General features: G+C 37.9%; 1 protein-coding gene and 1 pseudogene across 2 annotated transcripts in view; one reads left to right on the forward strand and one right to left on the reverse strand.

Moving 5' to 3' along the window:
* Grm8 (glutamate metabotropic receptor 8) overlaps positions 1-18,187 on the forward strand; it is a 758,935-nt gene that overhangs the window by 456,675 nt on the left and 284,073 nt on the right. The window lies entirely within an intron of this gene.
* On the reverse strand, positions 3,279-3,394 carry LOC124992052 (uncharacterized; annotated as a pseudogene).

The following is an 18,187-nucleotide window of genomic DNA, read 5'->3' on the forward strand; positions in this document are numbered from 1 at the left end:
CCTGTTGACTCTTGGCAATCTGGGAAGAGTTTCATCTTCAGGATAGTTGAACTACATGCCCATCTATCTTTGGCTGTTCTTTCTCTACGCATTCTGGACCCAATGCGTAGAGTCTAGAAGTGAAGGAGTATTAACAGAATTCTCTCTGGGTGGTACCCCCTGGGCAGCATCCATCAATAATATGTGTGAAGCAGTCTGTCTTACTGATATGGGACACTTGTTGGGCAAGGATGAGTGTCTCAGAATGATGGCTCTTTAGAAATGAAAAACTAGAATTGCAAAAGCAAGAGGCACTGGAGATCAACTTAGTTTCCCTCATAGCTTGATGAGACATATACTAAATCTAGGGGCAGAGAAGGGCCAAGATTGTGACAAACATTAGCATTTGCAAAATGAAAAAGATTCGACACTGTGAATTACTATGTGAAGTTAGTTGAGAAAAGTAGAAAATAGTCACGCAGTTCAGAAACCTTGGCTGGCTCATGTGATCTACTTATAAATTAGACTAGAACATCCAGCAAATCAATAGAGGTTTCATACATGCCCACTATAACCACTTTGGAGAACTTTGAGTCTGTTTTATTTATTAATTGTATTTATCATGAGACTACAAGAGTGTGAAATTGAATAACTAGTTCTTTTCTAGGAAGGTAGTTGGCTTTGGGATTATAGTTAGAAAATAAAAGAGAAAGGGTTGCCATGAAGTATCCTGTAAAGGTAAGACATAACTCTACCTGTACCTTTTCATTATATGGCAGTGGGAAGGATCCTTTGTCACTGGAGTGACTAGCCTGGAGGTATGGGAGAGGGTCACGAACATTTATTGAGATGTTACTGTGTGCATTTGAAATGAAATGATGAATGAAAATAACCATAGTTCCTGTCCTTGTGGGCCATTAATGACATTGCTTTAAATTAAATAGTATACAAAGTTTACTTTTCAAAAAACAAATGGGGCAGTATCTTTAAAGGTTTTTATTTTCTTTCCTGTGTATTTTTCTTTTATTTATTAACAGATATACAAAAATATAGATTGTGCATCTTTTTTTTTTTTACTTTTAGTGTGCTTTATTTGATGAACTCCCTTTCTTTATGAAGACTGAAGATTCAAGTTTCTGACTTACATTATATTTCTTCTCTCCAAATAACTTCCTGTAAAATTTCTTGAGAGAAGAATGTAGATTGGGCATCTTAATGGGGTATCCTGTTTCAATACATGTAGCATTGTATAATGTTTAAATCAGATTAAGCATATTTATCTCCTCAAATATTTACCATAATACTTTCTTCTAGCTTTTGGCTATATATGGTATATTTTTGTAATCTATAGACACCCTACTGTGCAATAGCACCCTAAAACTTCTGGCTCCTACCTAACTATAACTCAGTACCCATAAATCAACACTTCCTTTCCTTCCCTCACTCCTACTCTCCCTGGAATCTGGTAACCAGTATTTACTTTCAACTTCTATGAGATCAATGTTGTTGGGGGCTGTGCTGGTGGCCAGCCGGAGGTTGTTTTGATCACATCGGCAGTGAGGAGATTAATTACATAAGCACACTCAGGTGATTTATCATTGGCCATATTCAATTAAGTCCACGCACTCAACGTGTGCACAGGTGTTCCCAAGTGCTCCTGCTTGGGCCTGCTCGTTTTAACCTTTGCCGTGATAGGGCAGCTGGCTCCTTGCCTGATCTCAACTGGCGTGGCCCCGCCCTCCGCCTCCTGGAGGGAATATAAGCGGGCAGTGGGCAGAAGGCAAAAAGCAGAAGCTAGCAGAGAGAAGAAGCAGCTAGCAGTAAGAAGCAGTAGGCAGTGGCAGAAGATAGATCGTAGAGCGGAGAACTGAGAACACACCTCTAGGTCGCACCCTTTAGTTCACAGGATGCAGGACGCACCTTTAAGAAGAAGCAGCAGAACTCTAAGAAGAAACAGATCTCTGAAAGCATAGTCTCTCTCTCTCTTAAGCAAAGCCTCTCTCTCTCACCTAAGAAAAGCCTATCTTCCTCTCAAAGCCTCTCTCCTCTATAAGCTAGGGAATAAGCAAGCAAGCAAGGAAGCAGTGCGGAAATAGAAGTAGTTTATTTCCAGTCCACCTCCAATAAATACCCGCACAACTGTTACTGCAGGCGGTAACAAATATCCAGGAATTGGTACCGTGGGCGGCGACAAATGTTTTTAGATTCCACATGTGAATAAAGTCACGTTGTACTTGTCTTCCTGTGCCTGGCTTGTTTCACTTAACATCATGATTTCTAGATCCATCCATGTTGCCACAAATGACAAGATCTCGTTCTTTTATGGCTGAATAGTATTTCATAGTATGTGTATAGGTACCCCATTTTTTTTTTTATCCATTCATCAGTTGAACAGTAACTGGTTTATTTGAAGACAGCCAGAATGTTCATTAATTCAGTGAGGAGGCAATACTATGGAGGTACTCTGCTTAAAAGACATTTTAAAGTTAAAAGTGTAAAAATGCTAGTTTTAAATGGCTTTTATGAAAACAGGCACAAGAATACTGTGGTATATATACACAATGGAATTTTATTCAGCCATAAAGAAGAAGAATATTATGGCATTTGCAGATAAATGGATGGAATTGGAGAATATCATGCTAAGTGAAATAAGCCAATCCTAAAAAAAAAAGGCCGAATGTTTTCCCTGATAAGTGGATGACAATATATAATAGGGGTGGGGAGGTGAGGGTGAGAGAAGAATGGAGGAACTTAAGAATATGTAGAAGGAAATGAGAGGGAGGAGGGTGAAAAATGGTGGAATGAGACAGACATCATTACCCTATGTACATGTATGATTACACAAATGGTACGAATCTACATCATGTACAACCATAGAAACAAAATGACGTACCCCATTTGTGTCAATGAATCAAAATGCAATCTATAAAATAATTTAAAAAATAATTAATTAAAAAAAGAGTACTGTAGAAATCATAGTTTTCACATTTTGAAGTAGGGGGTCACTACACCCTCATTCACAGATGACCCTGAAACTATGAGAGGTTACATATTTGCCAGGCATAACAGATAACACGGGAATTTCTATGATGAATTTTAAGTTTTTCCTACTATTCCAGGCAAAAACTAGTACATATAAAAGTCAAAGTGTGGCAATGAGCATGTCACTGTCCTTGAGCTTAAATGAAGAAAGAGCTTGGCTGTACTTCATTTGGGGTTATACCCAGCTATAGGTAACAGAGAATGAAAACGACACCTGTTTCAACAGGGTAGAACTTGACTTTTCTATCTGGTAAAATTCAGAGGAAGCCACCCTCTGAATGAGTGATAGGGTGGTTCAGTTCTACTCTGGCCTCAGGGACCACAGCTCCTTTTAGTAAAAAACTATAGAAATGATCCCTGAAAGTACAGTCTTATCCTTCTGGTTTATTGCTTCGTCATGTCTAGTGCACAGTACTAATTCCTCAGGTGAGTTTCCAGTGACCACATCAGCATTTTAGGAGGCAGGATGGAGGAAAGGATGAAAGAGGATAAAGAAGCAAAGGCCTCTACCTGTGTCTTTCAAGGAAGTCTCATAAAATTTGCCACATTATACATTGGCCTACATCCTATTGGCAGCTAAAGTTAGACACAAAGGAAGCTGGAAAATATTCTTTTATCTGTTCAGCACTGTTTCCTCCTACAGACCATATATTCTAATGCCTTGTAAGAAGTGGTGGATTGGTATCAAGGTACAACCAATGATCTCCACCCAGGTAGCCATGGTTTGTGTGGTTGGGTTGAAGGCAAGTTGCAGGAGCCAGGATGTGTACTGCAATGAGGTAGTAGGGTCACAACTACTCTTCTTTTTTTTTTTTTTTTTTACATTTACATAGGGTAATGATGTTTATTTTATTTTTCCCCTCCCCCCACGCCTCCCACCCCTCTTTTCCCTCTACACAGTCCTTCTTTCCTTCATTCTTGCCGCTGTCCTTAGCCTAACTATAAACCTAACCCTAAATCTAATGCTAGCCCCTCCCACCCCCCATTATGTGTCCTTATCTGCTTATCAGCGAGATCATTCGTCCTTTAGTTTTTTGAGATTGGCTTATCTCACTTAGCATGATATTCTCCAATTTCGACCATTTGCCTACAAATGCCATAATTTTATCATTCTTCATTGCGGAGTAATATTCCATTGTATAAATATGCCACAGTTTCTTTATCCATTCATCAACTGAAGGGCATCTAGGTTGGTTCCACAATCTGGCTATGGTGAATTGAGCAGCAATGAACATTGATGTGGCTGTATCTCTGTAGTATGCTGATTTTAAGTCCTTTGGGTATAGGCCAAGGAGTGGGATAGCTGGGTCAAATGGTGTTTCCATTCCAAGCTTTCTGAGGAATCTCCACACTGCTTTCCAGAGTGGCTGCACTAATTTGCAACCCCACCAGCAATGTATGAGTGTTCCTTTTTCACCACATCCTCGCCAACACCTATTGTTGCTTGTATTCTTGATAATCGCCATTCTAATTGGGGTGAGATGAAATCTTAGGGTAGTTTTGATTTGCATTTCCCTTATTACTAGGTATGTTGAACATTTTTTCATATATCTGTTGATTACTTGTACATCTTCTTCTGTGAAGTGTCTGTTCATTTCCTTAGCCCATTTGTTGATTGGATTATTTGTATTCTTCGTGTAGAGTTTTTTGAGTTCTTTATAGATTCTGGAAATTAGCGCTCTATCTGAGGTATGGTTGGCAAAGATATTCTCCCACTCTGTAGGCTCTCTCTTCACATTTCTGATAGTTTCCTTTGCTGAGAGAAAGCTTTTAAGTTTGAATCTATCCCAGTTGTTGATTCTTGCTTTTATTTCTTGTGCTATGGGAGTCCTGTTAAGGAAATCTGATCCTGAGCCAACAAGTTGAAGATTTGGACCTACTTTTTCTTCTATAAGATGCAGGGTCTCTGGTCTGATTCCGAGGTCCTTGATCCATTTTGAGTTGAGTTTTGTGTAGGGTGAGAGATAGGGGTTTAATTTCATTCTATTGCATATGGTTTTCCAGTTTTCCCAGCACCATTTGTTGAAGAGGCTATCTTTTCTCCATTGCATATTGTTGGAACCTTTGTCTAGTATGAGAAAATTGTATTTATTTGGGTTTGTGTCCATGTCCTCTATTCTGTACCATTGATCTACCTGTCTATTTTGGTACCAATACCATGCCGTTTTTGTTACTATTGCTTTGTAGTAGAGTTGAAGATCTGGTATTGCAATACCCCCTGCTTCACTCTTGCTACTGAGGATTGCTTTAGCTATTCTAGGTTTTTTATTCTTCCAGATGAATTTCATAATTGCTTGCTCTATTTCTGCAAGGTACATCATTGGGATTTTAATTGGAATTGCATTGAATCTGTATAGCACTTTAGGTAGTATAGCCATTTTGACGATATTAATTCTGCCTATCCAGGAACATGGGAGATCTTTCCATCTTCTAAGGTTTTCTTTAATTTCTTTCTTTAGTGTTCTGTAGTTCTCATTGTAGAGGTCTTTCACCTCTTTTGTGAGATTGATTCCCAAGTATTTTATTTTTTTCGATGCAATTGTGAATGGGGTAGTTTTCCTAATTTCTCTTTCTGAAGATTCATCACTTATGTATAAAAATGCATTGGATTTATGAGCATTGATCTTGTAACCTGCTACTTTACTGAATTCACTTATGAGTTCTAAAAGTTTTCTGGTGGAATTTCCAGGTTCCTCTAAATATATAATCATGTCATCAGCGAACAGGGATAGTTTGAGTTCTTCTTTTCCTATTCGTATCCCTTTAATTTCTTTGGTTTGTCTGATTGCTCTGGCTAGAGTCTCAAGGACGATGTTGAATAGAAGCGGTGAAAGAGGGCATCCCTGCCTTGTTCCAGTTTTTAGGGGGAACACTTTCAGTTTTTCACCATTTAGAATGATATTAGCCATGGGCTTAGCGTAGATTGCCTTTATAATGTTTAGGAATGTTCCCACTACCCCAATTTTTTCTAGTGTTTTCAGCATGAAGGGATGCTGTATTTTATCAAATGCTTTTTCTGCATCTATTGAAATAATCATGTGATTCTTAACTTTAAGTCTGTTGATATGGTGAATGACATTTATTGATTTCCGAATGTTGAACCAACCTTGCATCCCTGGGATAAAACCCACTTGATCGTGGTGCAGTATCTTTTTAATATATATTTGTATGCGATTTGCTAAAATTTTGTTGAGAATTTTTGCATCGATATTCATTAAGGATATTGGTCTGAAATTTTCTTTTCTCGATGTGTCTCTGTCTGGTTTAGGTATCAGGGTGATATTGGCTTCGTAGAACGAGTTTGGTAGGGTTCCCTCCTCTTCTATTTCATGGAATAGTTTGAGAAGTATTGGAATGAGCTCTTCTTTAAAGGTTTTGTAGAACTGGGCTGAGAACCCATCTGGTCCTGGACTTTTCTTTGTTGGTAGGCTTTTGATGACCTCTTCTATTTCATTGCTTGAAATTGGTTTATTTAAGTTGTGTATGTCCTCCTCGTTCAGTTTAGGTAGTTCATATGTCTCTAGAAATTTGTTGATGTCTTCGAGGTTTTCTGTTTTGTTGGAGTATAGATTTTCGAAATAGCTTCTAATTATGTTTTGTATTTCACTCGTGTCTGTTGTGATGTTTCCTTGTTCATTCCGAATTTTAGTAATTTGAGTTTTCTCCCTCTTTCTCTTTGTTAGTGTGGCTAAGGGTTTATCAATTTTATTTATTTTTTCAAAGAACCAACTATTTATTTTGTTAATTTTTCCAATTGTTTCTTTTGTTTCGATTTCATTGATTTCGGCTCTGATTTTAACTATTTCCTGTCTTCTACTATTTTTGGTATTGGTCTGCTCTTCTTTTTCTAGTGCTTTGAGCTGTAGTGTTAAGTCGTTTATTTGTTGATTTCTACTTCTTTTTTTGAATGCACCCCATGAAATAAATCTTCCTCTAAGTACTGCTTTCATAGTGTCCCAGAGATTTTGATATGATGTGTCTTTGTTCTCGTTTACTTCTAAGAATTTTTTTATTTCCCTTGTGATGTCTTCTGTTATCCATTCATCATATAATAGTGAATTATTTAGTCTCCAGGTATTGGAGAAGTTTCTGTTTTTTATTCTGTCATTTATTTCTAATTTCAATCCATTATGATCTGATAGAGTACAAGGTAGTATCTCTATCTTGTTGTATTTGCTAACAGTAGCTTTGTGGCATAAAATATGGTCTATTTTAGAGAAGGATCCATGTGCTGCTGAGAAGAAAGTGTATTCGTTCTTTGTTGGATGGTATATTCTATATATGTCCGTTAAGTCTAAATTGCTGATTGTGTTGTTGAGATCTATAGTTTCTTTATTCAATTTTTGTTTGGACGATCTATCCAGTGGTGAGAGAGGTGTGTTAAAATCGCCTAGTATGATTGTGTTGTGGTCTATTTGAATTCTGTAATTGAGAAGGATTTGTTTGACGTACGTGGCTGAGCCAATGTTCGGGGCATAGATATTTATGATTGTTATGTCTTGCTGATTTATGCTTCCCTTAAGCAGCATGTAATGTCCTTCTTTATCCCTTCTGATTAGTTTTGGTTTGAAGTCCACATTATCTGAGATGAGGATGGATACTCCAGCTTTTTTGCTGTGTCCGTGTGCATGGTATGTTTTTCCCCATCCTTTCACCTTTAGTCTATGGGTGTCTCTTTCTATGAGGTGAGTCTCTTGCAGGCAGCATATTGTTGGATTTTTCTTTTGAATCCAATCTGCCAGTCTGTGTCTTTTGATTGATGAATTCAGGCCATTAACATTCAGGGTTATTATTGTGATATGATTTGTATTCCCAGTCAATTGACTCATATTTGTTTTTGACATGATTTGGTTTCTCCTTTATTTGGCTATTCCTTTAGGCTAGCGCCTCCTGTTGCTGATTTGCATCGTTGTTTTTCATCTCTTCCTCATGGAATATTTTGCTGAGAATGTTCTGTAATGCTGGCTTTCTTTTTGTAAATTCCTTTAGCTTTTGTTTATCATGGAAGGATCTTATTTCATCGTCAAATTTGAAGGTAAGTTTTGCTGGGTATAAGATTCTTGGTTGGCATCCGTTTTCTTTCAGGGCTTGGTATATGTTGTTCTAGGCCCTTCTAGCTTTTAGGGTCTGGATTGAAAAATCTGCTGATATTCTTATTGGCTTCCCTCTGAATGTAATTTGATTCTTTTCTCTCGCGGCCTTTAAAATTCTGTCTTTATTTTGTATGTTAGGTATTTTCATAATAATGTGCCTTGGTGTGGGTCTGTTGTAATTTTGTATGTTTGGAGTTCTATAAGCCTCTTGTACTTGGTTTTCCATTTCATTCTTCAGATTTGGGAAATTTTCTGTTATTATTTCATTGAATAGATTGTTCATTCCTTTGGTTTGTTTCTCTAAGCCTTCCTCAATCCCAATAATTCTTAAATTTGGCCTTTTCATGATATCCCATAATTCTTGTAGATTCTGTTCATGATTTCTTACCATCTTTTCTGTTTGGCCAACTTTGCTTTCAAGATTAAATAATTTGTCTTCAATGTCCGAGGTTCTGTCTTCCAGGTGTTCTATCCTATTGGTTATGCTTTCTATGGAGTTTTTAACTTGGTTTATTGTTTCCTTCATTTCAAGTATTTCAGTTTGTTTTTTTTTCAGTATCTCTAACTCTTTATTGAAATGATCTCTTGCTTCCCGTATTTGGTCTTTTAACTGTTGATTGGTGCGATCATTTAATGCCTGCATTTGCTCTTTCATCTCCTCCTTCAATGCCTGCATTTGCTCTTTCATCTCCTCATTAGCTTCCCTGATCGTTTTAATTACGTACATTCTGAACTCCCTTTCTGACATTTCTTCTGCTGTGCTGTCATTGGGTTTTATTGATGTAGTATCTAGGTTTGTTTGGGACATTTTCTTCCCTTGTTTTCTCATATTGGTCAGTTGTCAGTGGGACCCTGAGATATTGCAGTTTTCCGCTATTGGCTTATAGTGTCCTGGTAGATTTCCAGTGTATCACCTCCCAGCCTTCAGTAGCCTGATGTCTTGGAGGAATCTGATAAAGCAGCTCATCCGAAGAAAACTGCCCCTAGCCCCCTACTGGTTCCACGGTTTGGAACTGGCTCTGTGCGGAAATGCTCTCACTGTGGGCCTGCGCCGTGCAGCTGGCTGTGTGGGCGGGGCCCACCGCCGGAGTGTGCAGGGCTGCCTGTGGATGACTCTAGCTGCCCTGCCCGGCTCCGATAAGCCACCTCTATCTGGGCCTGCCACCCGGACCGAGCTTTACCCAGTGGGCAGACTCACCCGTGGCTCTATTTCAGTCCGAGTCTCTCAATGCCTCCCCTTCTTAACTCCAGGGTTCTGGAGCGACTGGGGGTGCAGTCTCCCTCTAGGCCGCCATCTTGGATCGCCACGTCACAACTACTCTTCTAAGAAGCCTGGCTCTGACCCAGAGGGTGCTTTACCAGATGACTCCAATACCCGACTGTCTCATTCCTAAAATCATTTGATTGAAAGACTATTAGAAAACTCACAAATTAAAAAAAAAAAAACACTTTATATGGAAGCTGAAGACAAGACTATGATGGGAAGTTAAAGGTAAATGTTTACTAGGTGCTTAAAGTGCTTATGTTAAATGAGATGTGTCTATCAACAGGATCTGCTGACAGTTACATTGTTGTCTAAATCCAGAACATTATTTATGGGCTTATTCTTTATTTAGACATGAGTTATAATAAGAAAAAGAAGAACAACTGGAGTAGAGATACACACATTATGGACTCTTGACTGTATGTCTTCTAAGTCTATGATAATGGGCAGGTTGCTTTTTCCGAGACTGTTTTCTTACACAAAAATGGGAATAATAAGTCTTGCCTTTCAGAGTTATTGCAAGTTATGCAGCAACATTTCCAACTTGTCTAGAATGGCGGTTGGCTCATGACAGATCCCTATAAATGTTAGGTCTCCTTTCAGCTTCTAAGAAGAAGGCTATTTCTGAACATATATACACTTGAACCTTTATATCTAAATGTTTCTTTTATCATGTCTCCTCTATTTTCTATCTAGTCCTTGGTGCCAGTGACATAATTTTGGTAGCAAAAATAAATCACTGGGGAAAACAGATTTGTTAGAAATAAATATAAAGTATATCTAGGGCTATGATTTTCACATTAATTCTAAATTTATCAAATTTCTATTTATAATTTTTCCTCACAAAATGTGTTTTGATCTTCAAAGCATGTGATGAAAGTTAAAAGGCGAAAATATTTCAATTCTTTTTTGAGTTTTCATGCATGGAAAGTTTAAAGATGAAAATATTTTCAATTTTTTTCTCTGCATTTGCATACAAGGGTAATAATGAGAGAGTCTAATAGGTCTTGCTCCATCTCTCAAGGTGAAACCAGGGTTTGTTGTCAAAACAGATCCTTGGTTGTTGATTCAGTTCTTCCTGGGTCAGAATTCCACTTCTGTTTTCGAATGTTTTCTGGATGTATCCTGATGGAATCTAGAGATAAGCCAAGGACTCTAATTTGGTTCATATGTACTGTGGAAGAATATCATATTGTATATTAGATTTCCTTTTAGGAAAGACTTGTAAAATTAATTCACTCCCTTTCCATTGTTAGTTAAATTTTTAATCAAAAGCCACAATTTTTGATCACAGGCAATGCTATGTATGAGTTCTGCTTAATGAATACTGATGTTTTATTGATTATTTGGGAAGTGTTGAAATACAATCATAGGTTGCTGATTTCTGAGAGTTTGAAATAAGCTGTCATATGAGCACTTAGCTTATCCTGGATCTGTTGTTTTAACACTGTCTAATGTGGTTAGTCTCAGATGATCTATTTCCTCTATTATGGAAATTGTCCTGTTGGTCCATTTGAAGAGAAAAAAACAAACAAAAACAAATACTTCTTCTGACTTACCTTTGATGAGCAAAATATAGAAGGCATGAATTTAGTTTATTTGATTAATGTTTTATAGTTATAATTTAGTGTTTATAGAAGTTTCCTAGCATGGTACTTCACAGAATATTTGAAAGGGTTGGAAAGCTAATTGGGACTATCTTATTTATTTACACTTTTTATCAAGAAATCCAGTTCAGGTCAGTTTACAAATGTTGATATTAACCTAATATGTATTAGGGTTCTCTACCAGGCCCAGCAAGGGCTCAGAGGAGTTAGATCTAGCTCCTGTCCTCCATGAGGTTTTAGATTATTGGGGAAATAATACTTGGAAACAAGCTATAAATTAAAAAAAATAATTATGTATGAAAGATGGATCTTGCTTATCCATTGAACACAGTCTGCAGCCTCTGCGTTTACTGATTCCTGTTGAGGAGTTGGAGTGAGGGTTCCGTTTGCATCCCTGAAGATGTCTGATAGAAGCAGAGGCCAACTGAATTAATTGGAAGGCAACAAGAGAGGTCATCTTGTCTAGTCCCTGTCCCTGTGAAGGATGGCACTGAAACTCTCCCAGACAGATTGTGACCTGCTTTAATCAGGCACTGGCATTATACCTACGCCTGTGCAGTGACCCCTAAAATTGGGAAGAAAAGTGAAAGACCTAGTCAGTCATCCAGAGGATTGGACCATGCCGTACAGTCAACAATTGTTTTCTTGTTTCATCTGAGTGATCCAGTACTACACACAGATGCTATCAAATTTTTATTTAAAGCATATGCATCTTATAGTAAATCTATTTTTAGTCTTTGTTTTTTAAATTTAAGTATCTATTACAAAATTCTTTGCTTTTGCCGTTTCAACCAAAAAACATGGTTCTCTGTTGTTGGTTTCCCTGATACAATTTTTCATTGATTTGAGACAACTTTTACGTAACTCAGACCTTCCTGTTACTCATCTCTTTTCATAATTCATTTATTCCTTCAAGGCTTTTAATTCCTCATGGGAAAACTCTTTTAGAAACTCCTTCAAATTTTGCTTATCATCAATAGAATGTAATTAAAACAAGAAAGAAAGTGTGACCAAAAAGAAGCAGCATGGCATAAAGGGAAAGTCATGGAATTAGGTGATTTGGGAATCCTTTCCTGGATCTGCCATGAGCTGCTGGAACTGGGAAACTCCCTGGGTCCCTCTGTCCAAGTTTCAGCATTTGTAAAATAAGAGACTTGAAACAAGCTAGTGAGTTTCAAAATTTTTTTTCTGAAGGGGGAGTGTGGGGATTGAACTCAGGAGCACTTGACCACTGAGCCATATCCCCAGCCCTATTTTATTTAGAGACAGGGTTTCATTGAATTGCTTAGCACCTCACTTTTGCTGAGGCTTACTTTGAACTCACGATCCTCCTGCCTCAGCCTCCCCAGTCCCTGGGATTACAGGCATGTGTCATGGTGCCCAGCTGAGTTTCAAACTTTTTAAAACTGCATTCCAGGTTAATGATTTATGGTGTATATTAACACACAACACCTATCTCATTACTGCAATAAAGGTTTCAAGAAACCTCGCTTCCTGGTACTTTTGTGATGTGCTTGATTTCTCTTTTCTTAATTTTGAAAATGTACTGTTTGTGATCAAGAATCACTCATAGGGTATGTCACAAAGTACAAAGAAAGTAGATGGGGATGATTTTTAGTCATTTTTCAAGGGCATTCCAATTTCATGAATTACTAGTTCTAGGGTCTGGTAACATTCCTGCAGTAATATTCCTTCCTTGTTGACAAAATTTTGAAAAGGACAAGAGTATAGAGAAGTCAGAAGCTGATAGTGTAGAGGAGAAATTAGAGATATGGAAAGGAGAAAAGTTGTACTTTCCTATGTTTATATTAAAGGCAGACTATAATATTTACTAAGACAATGGTACTGGGAACTTGCAAATGGGATGATTGAAGTCAGTTTTGTTTTGTGTGTGTGTGGTACTGGTGGTTGGACTCAGGGCCTCATGCATAGTAGGTGAGTGCTGTACCACTGATCTGCATGCCCACCCTGAAGTCAGCTGTGGAACCATGTCAGTCAGAGAAACAACTACTATGCCAGCTCTTTTCCCAGTTCCTGCACCATACCCTACACTCAGGACGTTCGTTAATAATTGACTAAGGACACCCAGTGTTGGATCCTTGAACCTGAACATATAAATGCTACAAATCAGGCAGTCAAGGGAGCACACAGAAGTTTTAGGAAGAGACAGCTAGTAGAATTTCTCTCTCTCAGTAGGAAGAGACACACTGTTGATTGCCCATTGGGCAAGTGTGTAGTTCTTAGTGGGACACTGCATTTCTGGTGTAGAGAGCATTGCCCATCTCACTGAACAGCATCAGGACCTGTGCAGATATATAAGCCAGGAACCTAGAAGTCACTCCTAGCTCCACCTTGGCTTCAGCTCCCATATCCTAATCCTGTCTTTTTTAGCTTCTTATATGTCTCAAGTGCTTTCACATTTCTCCTCCTTCTTCACCACCTCAGCCCATGCCACTGTCCACTCCTGTCCAGCCTATGAAATAACCTCCTGGATGACCTTCCCATCCACGCTTCCCTTCTTCTTTCCTATTCTCCTGACCCAGTGCTATTCTGAATGGGGAATAAGGTTATTCCACCTTTTATGGCTTCCACTGGTCTTAGGAAGAAGACAAATTGACTCTGTGTAGCTGGCAGGGTCCCTGTCTGGACCCCTCTTGGCCCTCCCCTGAGAGAGCCTCCTGCCTCCACCCCAGCCTCCCTGGCCTTGTTTTGGCCCTTCCTGCTCTTCTGCTCCCCATCACTGGGTGTTCGCCATTGTTGTCACCTATTCTGTGCTCCTCCTATGTAACTTGCTTACCTAATAATTCACTCTCATTTATCCTCCAGATCTTAGCCCTGGTGTCACTCTGTGATGCAAGGGACGAGGCCAGTTTTTGTTTACTATTGTATCCCACTTGGTACTTAGTATATCACAAAGCTTAATGAGCAATGATAGTAAGCTGATTATAAGAATAATGTAGTGCCAACGGCTTTCCACATCCTCTTTAGACTGTCATATACATTAACTCAGTTAATTATGGCAGTCACCCTATGGGGGAGACATTACTATTATCCCCATTTTACAGACAATAAAACTGAAACATAGCAAGTTAAGGGGCTTACTCAAAGCTTCATCACTAGTTAATGGTGATACTAAGATCTGAACCCAGGAGGATTAGATATGAGGTTGGTATCCTAACGACTAACCTAAGTTACCTTTGTTCATCTTTATTGAATGAATATACCAATCTACACACTTGGTTTCACTTTCTGTTGTGATTTTTTTCATTTGTACAATTGGATAATGTTGCACATTATAGAAGATTGAGTACTTTATAATGGTTATTGTTTATTTACTACATAATGGTCCAGATATCCTACATAATCTCATTTAATTCTCACAACCAACACACAAAGGTAGAAATTCCCATTGTATGAGTGAAGAATACAAGACCCCAAGGTAGGGTCTAAAATCTTGATCAGTCTCATTCTGGAGCCCTTCCTCTTTTCTATTTTTCCCTTGTTATATAGAAGAAGCAGGTCTTAATCTGTGCCTTCCAAAATACGTAGAATTTAAATAAGAGCATTTAAATTGAATTGAAATGTATGAATTATGCCTAGAATAACCAATTAAAAATCAAATCAAAACATTCCTATTTTGTAGAGCTACAAAATATAGAAATATCAAGGCATTAATTTAAAAAGAAATAATGTGGATGATATTGTTACTGAGGATTCCAAAAGATTTGAATGAACAGATATTCCATGTTCTCAAATGGGAATTCAATACTATAAATTTGTCAAATCTTCTGCAATTAATTTTAAAAATGGATACAATCCTAATGAAAGCTACAATTTCTTAAAGTAATAAGACTAGTCAAGAAATAATTAAAATAAAGAGTATGATCTAACCAATGAACCAATGATGTGAATCTAACACTGTAAAATCACAATAATTGTAAAAAATGTAGTATTGACATACTAAGAAACAAATGGGATATAGCAGCAACTCCAGATATATATCCAAGAATTTATAAGAATTTGATATATATTAAAAGTGACTTTATGAACATTAATGGGAAAAGGTATACATTCAATAAATAGCACTGGGAGAACTGTTTCGCTATTTGGAAAACATAAAGTTGGGTCCCTTTCCCTGCCCCAAATATCACATTGAGAATCAAGAAAGAATTAAATGCAAAGATATAAGTCCATTAAAATTATGAGTCTTAAAGATTAAAGACAATATTAAAATTATATTTTTCCTACAATATAGGGAAGTTCTCATAAGTGAAGTGAATACAACATATTAAAAAGAGCATATTACATGTTTAAAAAGGCAAAGAGAAATGTGGAAAGGCATCAGAACATATGGTGGCTAAGATGGGAGCTAATACATGTTCTTATTTTCCTTAAACAATTTTATTTTCTAGTCAAACTGTGTTATTACTTTTGTAATTAGAAAAAATAAAATGTATTTTTTAAAGGCAAATGCTGAGCTAAGCCACAGGGTCTACAATGACTATAACATATTGGGTGGGGGAAACATTAGAAGTCTTATCTGAGTGGGAATTGTGATAGGAAAACTTGAATTCATCTGTAGAGGGGTGTTATGATCTGGATACAAGCTGTCCCCCAGTTCATTCCTGTGTTAATGTGGGAATGATCAGAGGCGAAATGATTACACTGTGAGAGCTGTAACCTTATATGTCTATCTTAGTTTGATTGAACTGACTGGGTGTAACTGTTGGCAGGTGGAGCATGGCTAGAAGAGGTGGGTCACTGGGGGCATTCCCTGGAAGGGTGCATCTTTCCTGTGGCCCCTTCCTCCTCTCTCTCTGCTTGTTTGGCCACCACAGGTGAGCAGCTTTCCTCTGCCATGCCCTTCCGCTATGATGGGATGCCTCACCTTAGGTTTGGAGTAATGGAATTTGCTGTCTCTGGACTGAGCCCCCAACAAACTTACCCTTCTCTAAGTTGTCCTAGTCAGGTATTTTGGTCACAGTGATGCAAAGCTGACTAACTCAAGGGGAATGTTTTTAACATACTTTAAAGAGAGAAACTTCACCATCAGCAATAGTTTTATTCGTTATTTGAATCATACTGTCTCTTATGTGCATGATCTAAGATAATTATGTAGAAAAATGCAAATGATTGGATTTAATCAAACAGCCTTTTCTTTCTTTAGGGACTTAGGGATCTATCTGTGAAATAACTTGCTCTTCTGTAAAGTCTCTTTTAAACTGGTTGTTTTGCCTGAAGATAAGCTCTTAATCTTATTTGCCACTTACCTTAGGTTTCTCAGTGTTTTTGAAACCCTAGGGCATTTCATGGATATTTTAACACGTGAAGGGGACACCTGGCACCTGCCTAAAGTACTTTCCATTTCCTGCCAGGCACAAAGGAGAGAAGTTATTGTGAGCTGATCTAGAGCTCTTCAGTGGTTGATTTACAAGTGTTTCCTGATGTGTCCTCAAGCAGTGGAGAGCCTTCAGTTCTTGCTACTGCATTTAAATTACAGAAGAAGGTAGAGAGCAGGTGATTTTCAGCAAAGGACCCTTGTCTTCCAATTTCCTCTGCCCTTTGTAAATAGGAAAGGCAGAGGCTCAAATGAGTTCATTAGCCCAAAACACCTGTCTCTACAGGTCCTTGACAAAGCCTATGTAGAATCCACAAAGCAGAACCTTAGGTGTGGAATTCTCCTTTGAACTTGTTATTTTCATGGAGAAATCCTATAGAGACATAAACATACACACCTCCAAGGCTAAAATACCCTATTATAATTTTGTAAGTATAAATTTATAAACTTTATTACCTTTGTCTTTCACCACAAATGCCCAATCATCTTGCATGTAAATTTCAACCATCTTTTGTCAGTTTTATCTCAAGTGCGTGGCCAAATTCACAAGCAAGATGATTTTTTTTTTTGTAGTTCAGAAAATTGCTTAAATTTTTTTTGAAATGTATTTCTCTGTTCAGTACATTTCAATGCCAGCATTGTCATTTGTTAATTTTTATTAGTATTTCTAAAAAGTTTGCATTATTTTTATACTATGCTTTTGATTCTTGTTCTAGTACACTCTTTAAATATTAACACATATTTATATCTGGAATATATTTTCTCTCACTTCTTAACTTTTAATTTCCTCTGTCTCATCCTATTTCCATTCTCTACATGGTCTGCCTCCCAATTTGCATCTCTACCTTCAACTTATGCTTACTTTAGTTCACTTTGTACATCATTCTCAGCAATAATCTTAAGTGTTGACTATGGCTCTCTATTTCAAGTGAATAATATTCAATATTTAAGTCTAGCATTTAGGTCACTCCATGATCTAATCTAAGTTGTTATACTTAAAAACGAAATTGGTGACTCAAGACTTGGAAGCTGGGATGGAAGCATCTGAGCCAGAGTGCAGAGTCACAGAATGGACAGCCAATTGAGGTTCTGTGGTTTGGAGACCTCATACTATGGTTGAGGATCCTATGGTGGCACAACGAGGCAGTCTACACCAACAGACTGAGAGGGGGAACCCTATATGGAGGTCCCGGTAGGCTATGTTCCCAGCTGAAGACCCCCAGTAGAGTGAGGTTCAGGAATTTGTCTGGAGTCACACACCTTTCAAGTTGTCCATTGGGGCCCAAATCTAGGTTTACTACTGGTTCAGTCCTCTATCTTGACCAACTCTTTCCATCAGTTAATCTTTCCGCTTTATCTCAGGGCTTATGATTTCATCCCTTTGCAGTGTGTTGGGTGCACACTTATGTGGATATCCTAGTGCTCAGGAGACATTCCTGTGTAATTGAGCATGAAGCTTAAGTTCCTTTCCCAATCTCCATTTATTGTATCTTTGAATTCAGATCACATTCAGTAAAAAATGAACTGTGTTTGCTTACTTGATGGCAATTACTCTTTAGTTCACAGTGCAGTTCTTGGCGTGGTTCTCACTGATTTAAGTGTCACCATGCTATGCAGTTATAACATATATGTGCAGTATTGGGAAAAACACAGGTGGAGCATGAAAGCCTTATTCCTGGTTATCCCTAGTGAGGCATGGGACTTTTGCAGAATTCCGAATGGCTTTTAAATCAGGTCCTACACATTAATGTATTAATTCATATAAGGCTCACAAATTCTCTTCTTCCCCTTACCGTTGTCCCCACAGCAACTCCAAGAAAATCATGTAATTCTTTAGAGTAGTTGCTCCATACTCAAGAAAAAG

Source organism: Sciurus carolinensis, chromosome 8, assembly GCF_902686445.1.
Source record: "Sciurus carolinensis chromosome 8, mSciCar1.2, whole genome shotgun sequence".
NCBI lineage: Eukaryota > Metazoa > Chordata > Mammalia > Rodentia > Sciuridae > Sciurus > Sciurus carolinensis.